Here is a 17,199-nt window from a genome sequence, read left to right as displayed (position 1 = left end):
ACACGTACTGTTCGTGTGCATTTTAGTATCTCTACATATGCTGATTATGTTGATTGTGATGTGGTACCTATGCAAGCATGTTCCTTATTACTTGGTAGACCATGGCAATTTGATAAAAATTCTGTACACCATGGTAGAAACAATCACTATACTCTTGTTCATAAGGATAAAAATATTACTTTGCTTCCTATGACTCCAGATTCCATTTTGAAAGATGATATTAATAGAGCTAATAAAGCACAACAGGAGAAGAATAAGAGTGAAAATCAGATTGTGGCAAAAGAATTTGAGCAACAAATGAAGCCTAATAATAAACCATCTAGTGTTGCTTCTGAAATTAAATTGAAAAGTGCATGTTTATTTGCCACCAAATCTGATATTGATGAGCTAGATTTCAGCAAATCTGTTTGCTATGCTTTTGTGTGCAAAGAGGCATTATTTTCATTCGAGGACGTGCCTTCCTCTTTGCCTCCTGCTGTCACTAACATTTTGAAGGAGTTCGCTGACGTTTTTCCACAAGACGTGCCACCGGGATTACCGCCTATTCGAGGGATTGAGCATCAGATTGACTTAATTCCCGGTGCTTCACTGCCAAACCGTGCACCATACCGTACCAATCCAGAGGAGACGAAGGAGATTATGCGTCAAGTACAAGAGCTTCTCGACAAAGGTTATATACGCGAATCCCTTAGTCCTTGTGCTGTTCCTATTATTTTAGTGCCGAAAAAGGATGGTACATCACGTATGTGTGTTGATTGTAGAGGCATTAATAATATTACTATTCGTTATCGTCATCCTATTCCTAGGCTAGATGATATGCTTGATGAATTGAGTGGCTCTACAATATTCTCCAAAGTTGATTTGCGTAGTGGATACCATCAAATTCGTATGAAATTGGGAGATGAATGGAAAACAGCATTCAAAACTAAGTTTGGATTATATGAGTGGTTAGTCATGCCTTTTGGGTTAACTAATGCACCTAGTACTTTCATGAGATTAACGAACGAAGTTTTACGTGCTTTCATTGGACGATTTGTGGTAGTTTACTTTGATGACATATTGATTTATAGCAGATCTTTGGGCTGAACATTGTAGATTATATCCTATTCCAACTACTTGGGCTGCTTTGAAAACTGCTATGCGTACGCGTTGGGTTCCACCATATTATCAACGTGAATTGCTTCAAAAATTGCAGCGTTTAAGACAAGGGAAAAATTCTGTAGAAGAATATTATCAGGAATTACAAACTGGCATGATTAGATGTGGTATTGTTGAGGAGAATGAAGCTATGCTTGCATGTTTTCTGGGTGGATTAAATAGAGAGATTCAGACCATTTTAGACTATAAGGAGTATACTAATATCACTCGTTTATTCCATCTTGCTTGTAAAGCTGAACGTGAAGTGCAGGATCGACAAGCATTGGGGCGAACTAACTTTTCTGCAGGCCGACCTTCATCATGGACACCACGTGCATCTTCTACTTCAACTGCACCAGCACCTCCATCCGGTGCCACCTCCAGCCGTGATACAAGAAAACAGGCACAACCACCATTATCTGCCAAGAGCGCACCTGCGGGGCCTGTACAGCGTTCTTCTTCTTCCATGGCATCAACAGGGCACACAAGTGATATTATTTGTCGTCGTTGTAAGGGAGGAGGTCATTATGCGAGAGAATGCAAATCTCCGCGTGTGATGATTGCTACCGCGGATGGTGGATATGAGTCCGCTAGTGACTATGATGAGGAGACTTTGGCTCTTATTACACGTGAAGAACATGGTGGAGATGATTCTGATCATGAGACGCAATACATGGCTCCTGAAGATGCTGACAGGTATGAATGTTTAGTTGCTCAACGTGTTTTGAGTGTGCAGATCACACAAGCTGAGCAAAATCAGAGGCACAATTTGTTCCATACCAAGGGAGTTGTGAAGGAACGTTCTGTGCGCGTCATCATAGACGGAGGGAGCTGCAACAACTTGGCTAGCATGGAGATGGTGGAGAAGCTTTCTCTCACCACAAGACCACATCCACATCCTTACTACATCCAATGGTTCAACAACAACGGCAAGGTTAAGGTAACACGTACTGTTCGTGTGCATTTTAGTATCTCTACATATGCTGATTATGTTGATTGTGATGTGGTACCTATGCAAGCATGTTCCTTATTACTTGGTAGACCATGGCAATTTGATAAAAATTCTGTACACCATGGTAGAAACAATCACTATACTCTTGTTCATAAGGATAAAAATATTACTTTGCTTCCTATGACTACTGATTCCATTTTGAAAGATGATATTAATAGAGCTAATAAAGCAAAACAGGAGAAGAATAAGAGTGAAAATCAGATTGTGGCAAAAGAATTTGAGCAACAAATGAAGCCTAATAATAAACCATCTAGTGTTGCTTCTGAAATTAAATTGAAAAGTGGATGTTTATTTGCCACCAAATCTGATATTGATGAGCTAGATTTCAGCAAATCTGTTTGCTATGCTTTTGTGTGCAAAGAGGCATTAATAATATTACTATTCGTTATCGTCATCCTATTCCTAGGCTAGATGATATGCTTGATGAATTGAGTGGCTCTACAATATTCTCCAAAGTTGATTTGCGTAGTGGCTACCATCAAATTCGTATGAAATTGGGAGATGAATGGAAAACAACATTTAAAACTAAGTTTGGATTATATGAGTGGTTAGTCATGCCTTTTGGGTTAACTAATGCACCTAGTACTTTCATGAGATTAATGAACGAAGTTTTACGTGCTTTCATTGGACGATTTGTGGTAGTTTACTTTGATGACATATTGATTTATAGCAGATCTTTGGAAGAACATTTGGAACATTTATGTGCTGTTTTTATTGCTCTACGTGATGCACGTTTGTTTGGTAACCTTGGGAAGTGCACCTTTTGCACCGACCGAGTATCTTTTCTTGGCTATGTTGTTACTCCACAGGGAATTGAAGTTGATAAAGCCAAGATTGAAGCTATTGAGAGTTGGCCGCAACCCAAAACGGTCACACAAGTGAGGAGTTTTCTTGGCCTCGCTGGATTCTATAGGCGTTTTGTGAGAGATTTCAGCACCATTGCTGCACCTCTCAATGAGCTTACAAAGAAAGATGTGCCTTTTCTTTGGGGTACCGCACAGGAAGAAGCCTTCACGGTATTGAAAGATAAGTTGACACATGCTCCTTTACTCCAACTTCCTGATTTTAATAAGACTTTTGAGCTTGAATGTGATGCTAGTGGAATTGGATTAGGAGGTGTGTTATTACAAGATGGCAAACCTGTTGCATACTTTGCTGAAAAAATGAGTGGGCCCAGTCTGAATTATTCTACTTATGATAAAGAATTATATGCTCTTGTTCGGACTTTAGAAACATGGCAACATTATTTATGGCCCAAAGAATTTGTTATACATTCTGATCATGAATCTTTGAAACATATTAAAAGTCAAGCTAAACTGAATCGTAGACATGCTAAATGGGTTGAATTCATTGAGACTTTCCCTTATGTCATTAAACACAAGAAGGGAAAAGAAAATGTTATTGCTGATGCATTGTCTCGTCGCTATACTATGCTTTCACAACTTGACTTCAAAATATTTGGTTTGGAGACCATCAAAGATCAATATGTGCATGATGCTGATTTTAAAGATGTAATGCAGAATTGTAAAGAAGGAAGAATGTGGAACAAGTTTGTCGTTAACGATGGATTTGTGTTTCGTGCTAACAAGCTATGCATTCTAGCTAGCTCCGTTCGTCTTTTGTTGTTGCAGGAGGCGCATGGAGGAGGATTAATGGGACACTTTGGCGTGAAGAAGACGGAGGACGTACTTGCTACACATTTCTTTTGGCCAAAGATGAGACGGGATGTTGAGCGTTTTATTGCTCGATGCACTACATGTCAAAAAGCTAAGTCACGACTCAATCCTCATGGTTTATATATACCTTTGCCTGTACCTAGTGTTCCTTGGGAGGATATATCTATGGACTTTGTTTTAGGTTTACCTCGAACAAAGAAGGGGAGGGATAGCATATTTGTTGTCGTGGATAGATTCTCGAAAATGGCACACTTTATACCATGTCATAAAAGCGATGATGCTGTTAATGTTGCTGATTTGTTCTTTCGTGAAATTATTCGCTTGCATGGTGTGCCAAATACTATTGTTTCAGATCGTGATACTAAATTTCTTAGCCACTTTTGGAGATGTTTATGGGCTAAGTTGGGGACTAAACTGCTTTTTAGTACTACTTGTCACCCCCAAACTGATGGACAAACTGAAGTAGTCAATAGAACGTTGTCTACTATGCTTAGGGCTGTTTTGAAGAATAATAAGAAAATGTGGGAGGAATGCTTGCCTCATATTGAATTTGCTTATAATCGTTCATTGCATTCTACTACTAAGATGTGCCCTTTTGAAGTTGTGTATGGTTTCCTACCTCGTGCACCTATTGATTTGTTGGCTCTTCCATCTTCGGAGAAGGTTAATTTTGATGCTAAACAACATGCTGAATTGATTTTAAAAATGCATGAGTTAACTAAGGAAAACATTGAGCGTATGAATGCTAAATATAAACTTGCTGGAGATAAGGGTAGAAAACATGTTGTGTTTGCACCTGGAGATCTTGTTTGGTTACATTTGCGTAAGGATAGATTTCCTGATTTGCGCAAATCAAAGCTAATGCCACGTGCTGATGGTCCCTTTAAGGTGTTAGAGAAAATAAACGATAATGCATATAAACTTGAGCTGCCTGCAGATTTTGGGGTTAGTTCCACTTTTAACATTGCAGATTTGAAGCCTTATTTGGGTGAGGAAGATGAACTTCCGTCGAGGACGACTTCATTTCAAGAAGGGGAGGATGATGAGGACATCAATACAATTGTTACACCCACAGCCCCTGCTGCTATACATACTGGACCAATTACTAGAGCCCGTGCACGCCAACTAAATTACCAGGTACTTTCGTTTCTTGGTAATGATTCTAATGTTCATGAGAATATGATGCTGCCTAAATTGGATACATTTGTTTTGCTTACAAATGAAGGGCCTAGCTTGGAGAAGGATGAACATTGGAGCAAGAACAAGCATGGAGATGATGGCATGCGCAAGGGGAGCAAGAACGGAGTTACAAGTGATGATTTCAGGACTTTGAAGCCACCATAATGGGTGCATGAAGCCTTGGACGAAATATACAAGATGCCACTTCATAAATTTCGTCCCAAGGCTATTTTAGGTGCTGCGTCACCTTATTATTGGGCCAGGCCCATGTAATTTCGAAATACATAAGTATAGGCTATTTTTAGAGTCCGTATGTGTGGGGAAACAAGAGATAGGGTTGATTTCGGACCCCCTCCACCAAGGGCCACGAAATTCCCCCCTCTTCCTCCATATATACAGCCCTTAGGGCATCGTTTAGACTTTGGGTTTTGTTTAGATTAAAAGTTCGCCATAGCTGCAACTTCGCGTACTTCGTTTGTGTTCAACGACCAGACAAAGGCGTCACAGAACCCCACCTTTGATCAATAAAGCTTTCATCTTATATTCGCAATATCCAGATTGCAATCTTAGTTTCTTGCTTGTTCTTCGTTTGCTCGCAAGAAACAGACCCTCGTGGTCAGGTTGATCGTGCTCCGGCGTGGTCAATAACCTCTCGGAGTTTGTTTAGCGATTGCTAAGGCGCGACGTCCTCGCACGTTCGTAGTCGGATCGTCAAAGTCGACTTCCACCAAAGCGATATCCATCATCTCATCGAAAGACGGGACACCTTTGCCTCTATCAAGTGGTATCAGAGTTCCAGGTTGCTCGTTGAGATTTTACAGTTTTTCGTAGTTTAAATCGAGTTTGTTCTTCATACCTATTGTCCAAGAAAAAGCCACAAAACAAAAAAAAATTAGGGTTAGTTCATCATATCCAAACCAATCTGAGCCTTGCATAATCTTTTTAGGGTTTTGCTTTGTTGAATTTGCGGTTGCATCGTCGTGTCTAGTTGCTGGTCTTAGAGTCTAGTCTTTTAGAGTTTCGAGTTCTGGTCATAAGTTGTCACGCCGCCGCCGCACCAACATCATAGCCCCTGCCATCTACCACCACCGTTTATCCGCCACCGCTTCGAATCCGTATCCACATACCACCACCGCTGTCATATACCACCACCGCTGCCATCTACCACCATATATCCACCACCAATCCGAGTTCTTGTCATATTAGGTTTGTTTTCGAGATCCATCTAGATTCCGATTCGTGTTTCCTTGCCGGAGTAGGTTTCGAAAAAAAAAGAGTCGGGTAGCCACGCTCCGTTTAGGCCCAAAATTTTTCGAAAACGCATTTTTCGAAAATTTTTCTGGCTATCCTATTTTTAGGTGTTTCTGAGTGTTTTGAGACAGGTGCCATTATAGGAAGTTTTTTTTGACCCGTTTCCAGTTTTTGGGTCCGGGCAGTCAAAAAAAAAATTGGTCGAAAAAATTTCGTGCCCATCCTGTCAGTTTGAGCTAAGAAGTGTTTTGAGACACTCGCCATTATAGTGATTTTTCGCAAAAAAAAAAAGCAGCGCAAAAAAAAAGAGCGCAAAAAAAAAGCGAAAAAAAAATTCCAGAGTGTGCTTTTCCCTTGTTTACGTGCCGCGCCGTGATTTTGTTGGTGTTCTAGGCTCGCGTCTCTAGCACAGTCTAGCCTAGGACCAGCACAGTACCGTCGTTGAGCGTTTATTCAACTTTGCATCTCTGAATTGATTATTGCTGACCCTTTTTGCTACCATATTATAAGCCTTCCCAGCTCCACATACATCTACGTCGTCCGTTTGACTCTCCCTGGTAATCGCTCTATCCAAGCTTTGAGAGTTTCTGACTACAACGGTTGCCGATCACCGCCTGCTGCTGGGTAAGAACTGGTAAGAATTTGAGATTTGCTTGACGGATTTGTGACACCCACCATCCACTTGTTCGTAGTCTGTAGGATCATATTCTTGTGTGTTTCTATTGCTGCTAACCATGCCAGGATCACAAGCCGACGAGATTGACTGGGAGAATTTATCGAACAAGGAGCTTCATGATAAGTTTCAGCAAATGATGACTGAACAGGTGCAAGATGTGCTGAACAATTTTGAAGAGGCCATGGAGAAGATCACTGGCCTTGAGAAGACGTTCGAAACAAAGCTCGATAACAAGTTTAAGGAATTGCTCGCGCGTCTTCCACCACCACCACCCGCTGCACCTAACGCACCTCTCCAACAACAACAACAACGACTACCTCCACGTCGCGAAGCAGACCTCCGCCGAGCAAGCCGTGTTCCTCTTGCGTTTGGCCAATCTGTTGGTGCTGCTGTTGATACTTCTGTGGCTCCTGCTGCTGATGTGGAGGAGGATGATTATGTGGGCGATTATGAGGATGAGGTTGATCAAAATCAACACTACATGCAGCCACCTGTACCACCACCAGCAGGTCGACCTCAGGTATATATTCGTAATGGTAGGCCTGCACCACCACCTCAGGTACGAGATGATGTCCATATTCCTAAACTGAAATTGAATATTCCACCATTTGAGGGTAGATATGTTCCTGATATATATCTTACTTGGGAGTTAGAAACTGAACAACGATTTACATGTTTACAATATCCTGAGGAGAGACGAGTTGCTGCTGCTGTTTGTGCTTTCACTAGTTTTGCATGTGTATGGTGGTCTGAACATTGTAGATTATATCCTATTCCAACTACTTGGGCTGCTTTGAAAACTGCTATGCGTACGCGTTGGGTTCCACCATATTATCAACGTGAATTGCTTCAAAAATTGCAGCGTTTAAGACAAGGAAAAAATTCTGTAGAAGAATATTATCAGGAATTACAAACTGGCATGATTAGATGTGGTATTGTTGAGGAGAATGAAGCTATGCTTGCACGTTTTCTGGGTGGATTAAATAGAGAGATTCAGACCATTCTAGACTATAAAGAGTATACTAATATCACTCGTTTATTCCATCTTGCTTGTAAAGCTGAACGTGAAGTGCAGGATCGACAAGCATTGGGGCGAACTAACTTTTCTGCAGGCCGACCTTCATCATGGACACCACGTGCATCTTCTACTTCAACTGCACCAGCACCTCCATCCGGTGCCACCTCCAGCCGTGATACAAGAAAACAGGCACAACCACCATTGTCTGCCAAGAGCACACCTGCGGGGCCTGCACAGCGTTCTTCTTCTTCCATGGCATCAACAGGGCACACAAGTGATATTATTTGTCGTCGTTGTAAGGGAGGAGGTCATTATGCGAGAGAATGCAAATCTCCGCGTGTGATGATTGCTACCGCGGATGGTGGATATGAGTCCGCTAGTGACTATGATGAGGAGACTTTGGCTCTTATTACACGTGAAGAACATGGTGGAGATGATTCTTTCATGAGATTAATGAACGAAGTTTTACGTGCTTTCATTGGACGATTTGTGGTAGTTTACTTTGATGACATATTGATTTATAGCAGATCTTTGGAAGAACATTTGGAACATTTACGTGCTGTTTTTATTGCTCTACGTGATGCACGTTTGTTTGGTAACCTTGGGAAGTGCACCTTTTGCACCGACCGAGTATCTTTTCTTGGCTATGTTGTTACTCCACAGGGAATTGAAGTTGATAAAGCCAAGATTGAAGCTATTGAGAGTTGGCCGCAGCCCAAAACGGTCACACAAGTGAGGAGTTTTCTTGGCCTCGCTGGATTCTATAGGCGTTTTGTGAGAGATTTCAGCACCATTGCTGCACCTCTCAATGAGCTTACAAAGAAAGATGTGCCTGTTCTTTGGGGTACCGCACAGGAAGAAGCCTTCACGGTATTGAAAGATAAGTTGACACATGCTCCTTTACTCCAACTTCCTGATTTTAATAAGACTTTTGAGCTTGAATGTGATGCTAGTGGAATTGGATTAGGAGGTGTGTTATTACAAGATGGCAAACCTGTTGCATACTTTTCTGAAAAATTGAGTGGGCCTAGTCTGAATTATTCTACTTATGATAAAGAATTATATGCTCTTGTTCGGACTTTAGAAACATGGCAACATTATTTATGGCCCAAAGAATTTGTTATACATTCTGATCATGAATCTTTGAAACATATTAAAAGTCAAGCTAAACTGAATCGTAGACATGCTAAATGGGTTGAATTCATTGAGACTTTCCCTTATGTCATTAAACACAAGAAGGGAAAAGAAAATGTTATTGCTGATGCATTGTCTCGTCGCTATACTATGGTTTCACAACTTGACTTCAAAATATTTGGTTTGGAGACCATCAAAGATCAATATGTGCATGATGCTGATTTTAAAGATGTAATGCAGAATTGTAAAGAAGGAAGAATGTGGAACAAGTTTGTTGTTAACGATGGATTTGTGTTTCGTGCTAACAAGCTATGCATTCCAGCTAGCTCCGTTCGTCTTTTGTTGTTGCAGGAGGCGCATGGAGGACGATTAATGGGACACTTTGGCGTGAAGAAGACGGAGGACGTACTTGCTACACATTTCTTTTGGCCAAAGATGAGACGGGATGTTGAGCGTTTTATTGCTCGCTGCACTACATGTCAAAAAGCTAAGTCACGACTCAATCCTCATGGTTTATATATGCCTTTGCCTGTACCTAGTGTTCCTTGGGAGGATATATCTATGGACTTTGTTTTAGGTTTACCTCGAACAAAGAAGGGGAGGGATAGCATATTTGTTGTCGTGGATAGATTCTCGAAAATGGCACACTTTATACCATGTCATAAAAGCGATGATGCTGTTAATGTTGCTGATTTGTTCTTTCGTGAAATTATTCGCTTGCATGGTGTGCCAAATACTATTGTTTCAGATCGTGATACTAAATTTCTTAGCCACTTTTGGAGATGTTTATGGGCTAAGTTGGGCACTAAACTGCTTTTTAGTACTACTTGTCACCCCCAAACTGATGGACAAACTGAAGTAGTCAATAGAACGTTGTCTACTATGCTTAGGGCTGTTTTGAAGAATAATAAGAAAATGTGGGAGGAATGCTTGCCTCATATTGAATTTGCTTATAATCGTTCATTGCATTCTACTACTAAGATGTGCCCTTTTGAAGTTGTGTATGGTTTCCTACCTCATGCACCTATTGATTTGTTGCCTCTTCCATCTTCGGAGAAGGTTAATTTTGATGCTAAACAACGTGCTAAATTGATTTTAAAAATGCATGAGTTAACTAAGGAAAACATTGAGCGCATGAATGCTAAATATAAACTTGCTGGAGATAAGGGTAGAAAACATGTTGTGTTTGCACCTGGAGATCTTGTTTGGTTACATTTGCGTAAGGATATATTTCCTGATTTGCGCAAATCAAAGTTAATGCCACGTGCTGATGGTCCCTTTAAGGTGTTAGAGAAAATAAATGATAATGCATATAAACTTGAGCTGCCTGCAGATTTTGGGGTTAGTCCCACTTTTAACATTGCAGATTTGAAGCCTTATTTGGGTGAGGAAGATGAACTTCCGTCGAGGACGACTTCATTTCAAGAAGGGGAGGATGATGAGGACATCAATACAATTGTTACACCCACAGCCCCTGCTGCTATACATACTGGACCAATTACTAGAGCTCGTGCGCGCCAACTAAATTACCAGGTACTTTCGTTTCTTGGTAATGATTCTAATGTTCATGAGAATATGATGCTGCCTAAATTGGATACATTTGTTTTGCTTACAAATGAAGGGCCTAGCTTGGAGAAGGATGAACATTGGAGCAAGAACAAGCATGGAGATGATGGCATGCGCAAGGGAAACAAGAACGGAGTTACAAGTGATGATTTTCAGGACTTTGAAGCCACCATAATGGGTGCATGAAGCCTTGGACGAAATATACAAGACACCACTTCATAAATTTCGTCCCGAGGCTATTTTAGGTGCTGCGTCACCTTATTATTGGGCCAGGCCCATGTAATTTCGAAATACATAAGTATAGGCTATTTTTAGAGTCCGTATGTGTGGGGAAACAAGAGATAGGGTTGATTTCGGACCCCTCCACCAAGGGCCACGAAATTCTCCCCCTCTTCCTCCATATATACAGCCCTTAGGGCATCGTTTAGACTTTGGGTTTTGTTTAGATTAAAAGTTCGCCATAGCTGCAACTTTGCGTACTTCGTTTGTGTTCAACGACCAGACAAAGGCGTCACAGAACCCCACCTTGGTCAATAAAGCTTTCATCTTATATTCGCAATATCCAGATTGCAATCTTAGTTTCTTGCTTGTTCTTCGTTTGCTCGCAGGAAACAGACCCTCGTGGTCAGGTTGATCGTGCTCCGGCGTGGTCAATAACCTCTCGGAGTTGGTTTAGCGATTGCTAAGGCGCGACGTCCTCGCACGTTCGTAGTCGGATCGTCAAAGTCGACTTCCACCAAAGCGAAATCCACCATCTCATCGAAAGACGGGACTCCTTTGCCTCTATCAGAATGAAGCTATGCTTGCACGTTTTCTGGGTGGATTAAATAGAGAGATTCAGACCATTCTAGACTATAAGGAGTATACTAATATCACTCGTTTATTCCATCTTGCTTGTAAAGCTGAACGTGAAGTGCAGGATCGACAAGCATTGGGGCGAACTAACTTTTCTGCAGGCCGACCTTCATCATGGACACCACGTGCATCTTCTACTTCAACTGCACCAGCACCTCCATCCGGTGCCACCTCCAGCCGTGATACAAGAAAACAGGCACAACCACCATTATCTGCCAAGAGCGCACCTGCGGGGCCTGCACAGCGTTCTTCTTCTTCCATGGCATCAACAGGGCACACAAGTGATATTATTTGTCGTCGTTGTAAGGGAGGAGGTCATTATGCGAGGGAATGCAAATCTCCGCGTGTGATGATTGCTACCGCGGATGGTGGATATGAGTCCGCTAATGACTATGATGAGGAGACATTGGCTCTTATTACACGTGAAGAACATGGTGGAGATGATTCTGATCATGAGACGCAATACATGGCTCCTGAAGACGCTGACAGGTATGAATGTTTAGTTGCTCAACGTGTTTTGAGTGTGCAGGTCACACAAGCTGAGCAAAATCAGAGGCACAATTTGTTCCATACCAAGGGAGTTGTGAAGGAACGTTCTGTGCGCGTCATAATAGACGGAGGGAGCTGCAACAACTTGGCTAGCATGGAGATGGTGGAGAAGCTTTCTCTCACCACAAGACCACATCCACATCCTTACTACATCCAATGGTTCAACAACAGCGGCAAGGTTAAGGTAACACGTACTGTTCGTGTGCATTTTAGTATCTCTACATATGCTGATTATGTTGATTGTGATGTGGTACCTATGCAAGCATGTTCCTTATTACTTGGTAGAAGATGGCAATTTGATAAAAATTCTGTACACCATGGTAGAAACAATCACTATACTCTTGTTCATAAGGATAAAAATATTACTTTGCTTCCTATGACTCCTGATTCCATTTTGAAAGATGATATTAATAGAGCTAATAAAGCACAACAGGAGAAGAATAAGAGTGAAAATCAGATTGTGGCAAAAGAATTTGAGCAACAAATGAAGCCTAATAATAAACCATCTAGTGTTGCTTCTGAAATTAAATTGAAAAGTGCATGTTTATTTGCCACCAAATCTGATATTGATGAGCTAGATTTCAGCAAATCTGTTTGCTATGCTTTTGTGTGCAAAGAGGCATTATTTTCATTCGAGGACGTGCCTTCCTCTTTGCCTCCTGCTGTCACTAACATTTTGCAGGAGTTCGCTGACGTTTTTCCACAAGACGTGCCACCGGGATTACCGCCTATTCGAGGGATTGAGCATCAGATTGACTTAATTCCCGGTGCTTCACTGCCAAACCGTGCACCATACCGTACCAATCCAGAGGAGACGAAGGAGATTATGCGTCAAGTACAAGAGCTTCTTGACAAAGGTTATATACGCAAATCCCTTAGTCCTTGTGCTGTTCCTATTATTCTAGTGCCGAAAAAGGATGGTACATCACGTATGTGTGTTGATTGTAGAGGCATTAATAATATTACTATTCGTTATCGTCATCCTATTCCTAGGCTAGATGATATGCTTGATGAATTGAGTGGCTCTACAATATTCTCCAAAGTTGATTTGCGTAGTGGCTACCATCAAATTCGTATGAAATTGGGAGATGAATGGAAAACAGCATTTAAAACTAAGTTTGGATTATATGAGTGGTTAGTCATGCCTTTTGGGTTAACTAATGCACCTAGTACTTTCATGAGATTAATGAACGAAGTTTTACGTGCTTTCATTGGACGATTTGTGGTAGTTTACTTTGATGACATTTTGATTTATAGCAGATCTTTGGAAGAACATTTGGAACATTTACGTGCTGTTTTTATTGCTCTACGTGATGCACGTTTGTTTGGTAACCTTGGGAAGTGCACCTTTTGCACCGACCGAGTATCTTTTCTTGGCTATGTTGTTACTCCACAGGGAATTGAAGTTGACAAAGCCAAGATTGAAGCTATTGAGAGTTGGCCGCAGCCCAAAACGGTCACACAAGTGAGGAGTTTTCTTGGCCTCGCTGGATTCTATAGGCGTTTTGTGAGAGATTTCAGCACCATTGCTGCACCTCTCAACGAGCTTACAAAGAAGGATGTGCCTTTTGTTTGGGGTACCGCACAGGAAGAAGCCTTCACGGTATTGAAAGATAAGTTGACACATGCTCCTTTACTCCAACTTCCTGATTTTAATAAGACTTTTGAGCTTGAATGTGATGCTAGTGGAATTGGATTAGGAGGTGTGTTATTACAAGATGGCAAACCTGTTGCATACTTTTCTGAAAAATTGAGTGGGCCTAGTCTGAATTATTCTACTTATGATAAAGAATTATATGCTCTTGTTCGGACTTTAGAAACATGGCAACATTATTTATGGCCCAAAGAATTTGTTATACATTCTGATCATGAATCTTTGAAACATATTAAAAGTCAAGCTAAACTGAATCGTAGACATGCTAAATGGGTTGATTTCATTGAGACTTTCCCTTATGTCATTAAACACAAGAAGGGAAAAGAAAATGTTATTGCTGATGCATTGTCTCGTCGCTATACTATGCTTTCACAACTTGACTTCAAAATATTTGGTTTGGAGACCATCAAAGATCAATATGTGCATGATGCTGATTTTAAAGATGTAATGCAGAATTGTAAAGAAGGAAGAATGTGGAACAAGTTTGTTGTTAACGATGGATTTGTGTTTCGTGCTAACAAGCTATGCATTCCAGCTAGCTCCGTTCGTCTTTTGTTGTTGCAGGAGGCGCATGGAGGAGGATTAATGGGACACTTTGGCGTGAAGAAGACGGAGGACGTACTTGCTACACATTTCTTTTGGCCAAAGATGAGACGAGATGTTGAGCGTTTTATTGCTCGCTGCACTGCATGTCAAAAAGCTAAGTCACGACTCAATCCTCATGGTTTATATATGCCTTTGCCTGTACCTAGTGTTCCTTGGGAGGATATATCTATGGACTTTGTTTTAGGTTTACCTCGAACAAAGAAGGGGAGGGATAGCATATTTGTTGTCGTGGATAGATTCTCGAAAATGGCACACTTTATACCATGTCATAAAAGTGATGATGCTGTTAATGTTGCTGATTTGTTCTTTCGTGAAATTATTCGCTTGCATGGTGTGCCAAATACTATTGTTTCAGATCGTGATACTAAATTTCTTAGCCACTTTTGGAGATGTTTGTGGGCTAAGTTGGGGACTAAACTGCTTTTTAGTACTAATTGTCACCCCCAAACTGATGGACAAACTGAAGTAGTCAATAGAACGTTGTCTACTATGCTTAGGGCTGTTTTGAAGAATAATAAGAAAATGTGGGAGGAATGCTTGCCTCATATTGAATTTGCTTATAATCGTTCATTGCATTCTACTACTAAGATGTGCCCTTTTGAAGTTGTGTATGGTTTCCTACCTCGTGCACCTATTGATTTGTTGCCTCTTCCATCTTCGGAGAAGGTTAATTTTGATGCTAAACAACGTGCTGAATTGATTTTAAAAATGCATGAGTTAACTAAGGAAAACATTGAGCGCATGAATGCTAAATATAAACTTGCTGGAGATAAGGGTAGAAAACATGTTGTGTTTGCACCTGGAGATCTTGTTTGGTTACATTTGCGTAAGGATAGATTTCCTGATTTGCGCAAATCAAAGTTAATGCCACGTGCTGATGGTCCCTTTAAGGTGTTAGAGAAAATAAATGATAATGCATATAAACTTGAGCTGCCTGCAGATTTTGGGGTTAGTCCCACTTTTAACATTGCAGATTTGAAGCCTTATTTGGGTGAAGAAGATGAACTTCCGTCGAGGACGACTTCATTTCAAGAAGGGGAGGATGATGAGGACATCAATACAATTGTTACACCCACAGCCCCTGCTGCTATACATACTGGACCAATTACTAGAGCTCGTGCACGCCAACTAAATTACCAGGTACTTTCGTTTCTTGGTAATGATTCTAATGTTCATGAGAATATGATGCTGCCTAAATTGGATACATTTGTTTTGCTTACAAATGAAGGGCCTAGCTTGGAGAAGGATGAACATTGGAGCAAGAACAAGCATGGAGATGATGGCATGCGCAAGGGGAACAAGAACGGAGTTACAAGTGATGATTTCAGGACTTTGAAGCCACCATAATGGGTGCATGAAGCCTTGGACGAAATATACAAGATGCCACTTCACAAATTTCGTCCCGAGGCTATTTTAGGTGCTGCGTCACCTTATTATTGGGCCAGGCCCATGTAATTTCGAAATACATAAGTATAGGCTATTTTTAGAGTCCGTATGTGTGGGGAAACAAAAGATAGGGTTGATTTCGGACCCCTCCACCAAGGGCCACGAAATTCCCCCCTCTTCCTCCATATATACAGCCCTTAGGGCATCGTTTAGACTTTGGGTTTTGTTTAGATTAAAAGTTCGCCAAAGCTACAACTTCGCGTACTTCGTTTGTGTTCAACGACCAGACAAAGGCGTCACAGAACCCCACCTTGATCAATAAAGCTTTCATCTTATATTCGCAATATCCAGATTGAAATCTTAGTTTCTTGCTTGTTCTTTGTTTGCTCGCAGGAAACAGACCCTCGTGGTCAGGTTGATCGTGCTCCGGCGTGGTCAATAACCTCTCGGAGTTGGTTTAGCGATTGCTAAGGCGCGACGTCCTCGCACGTTCGTAGTCGGATCGTCAAAGTCGACTTCCACCAAAGCGATATCCATCATCTCATCGAAAGACGGGACACATCCGCCTCTATCAGAAGAGGGGGAAGAAACAATAAATACAATGCAACATAAGCATGACGATGCGTGACAAAGCAAACGGCGTGTTAGGTGTGCCCTGACGCGGTATTAGGTGATACCGGCGAAGGGGGAAAAACATCCGGGAAAGTATCCCCGGTGTTTCGTGTTTTCGGACAGATGAACCGGAGGGGGAAAGTTGCGTGTTTGCTATGCTAGGGATGTGTGGCAGACGAACGGTCTGCGTATCCGGATTCGTCTCTTCGTTCTGAGCAACTTTCATGTAGAAAGTATTTTAATCCGAGTTACGGATTAAAAGATATGATTTTCTAAAGATTTAATCATTTTCTGATTTTATTTAATTATTTATTTAAATCCAACATTATCCAGAATAGTAAATGATGACGTCAGCAATGACATCAGAGTGATGTCAGTAGCCAACGTTGACCATTGACCTGGTCAACTTGACGTGTGGGTCCCACTGTCATTGACTAAGATTAACTGAAACAGATTAATTAGTTTAATTAGTGATTAGGTTAATCTAATCCGGATTAATTAACTTAATTAATTATTTAATTAATTAATTACTATTTAATTATTTTAATTATTATTTATTTATTTAATATATATTTTTTAAATTCCTTTTCTTTTTTTATTAAAACGTTCTGGGGGTGGGGTTTGCTTGTCATAGGGCCAATGGCCTTAGCGGGCATGGGCATGCGGGCGTGCGCCCGAGTCCACCCGGGAAGGGGGCAACGGGCGCTTGGGCGGGCGCTCCCCGCAGGGAGTGCGACAGGGCGAGGCCAGCGGCCGCGGTGGTCGGCCAGCGTGGGGGAAACGGAGTGTGGGGCCGGCGACGAGCGGGCCCGTAGGCGGCAGGGGAGCCGGGCGCGGTGGTGGTGCGAGGAGGCGTGGCATGCACGGGACGCACGCGTGCGGTGGCCG

This window comes from Triticum aestivum, chromosome 1B (genome assembly GCF_018294505.1).
Source record: "Triticum aestivum cultivar Chinese Spring chromosome 1B, IWGSC CS RefSeq v2.1, whole genome shotgun sequence".
Taxonomy (NCBI): Eukaryota; Viridiplantae; Streptophyta; class Magnoliopsida; order Poales; family Poaceae; genus Triticum; species Triticum aestivum.
The sequence above is the reverse complement of the archived record's forward strand: the minus strand, read 5'-3'. Positions refer to the sequence as shown.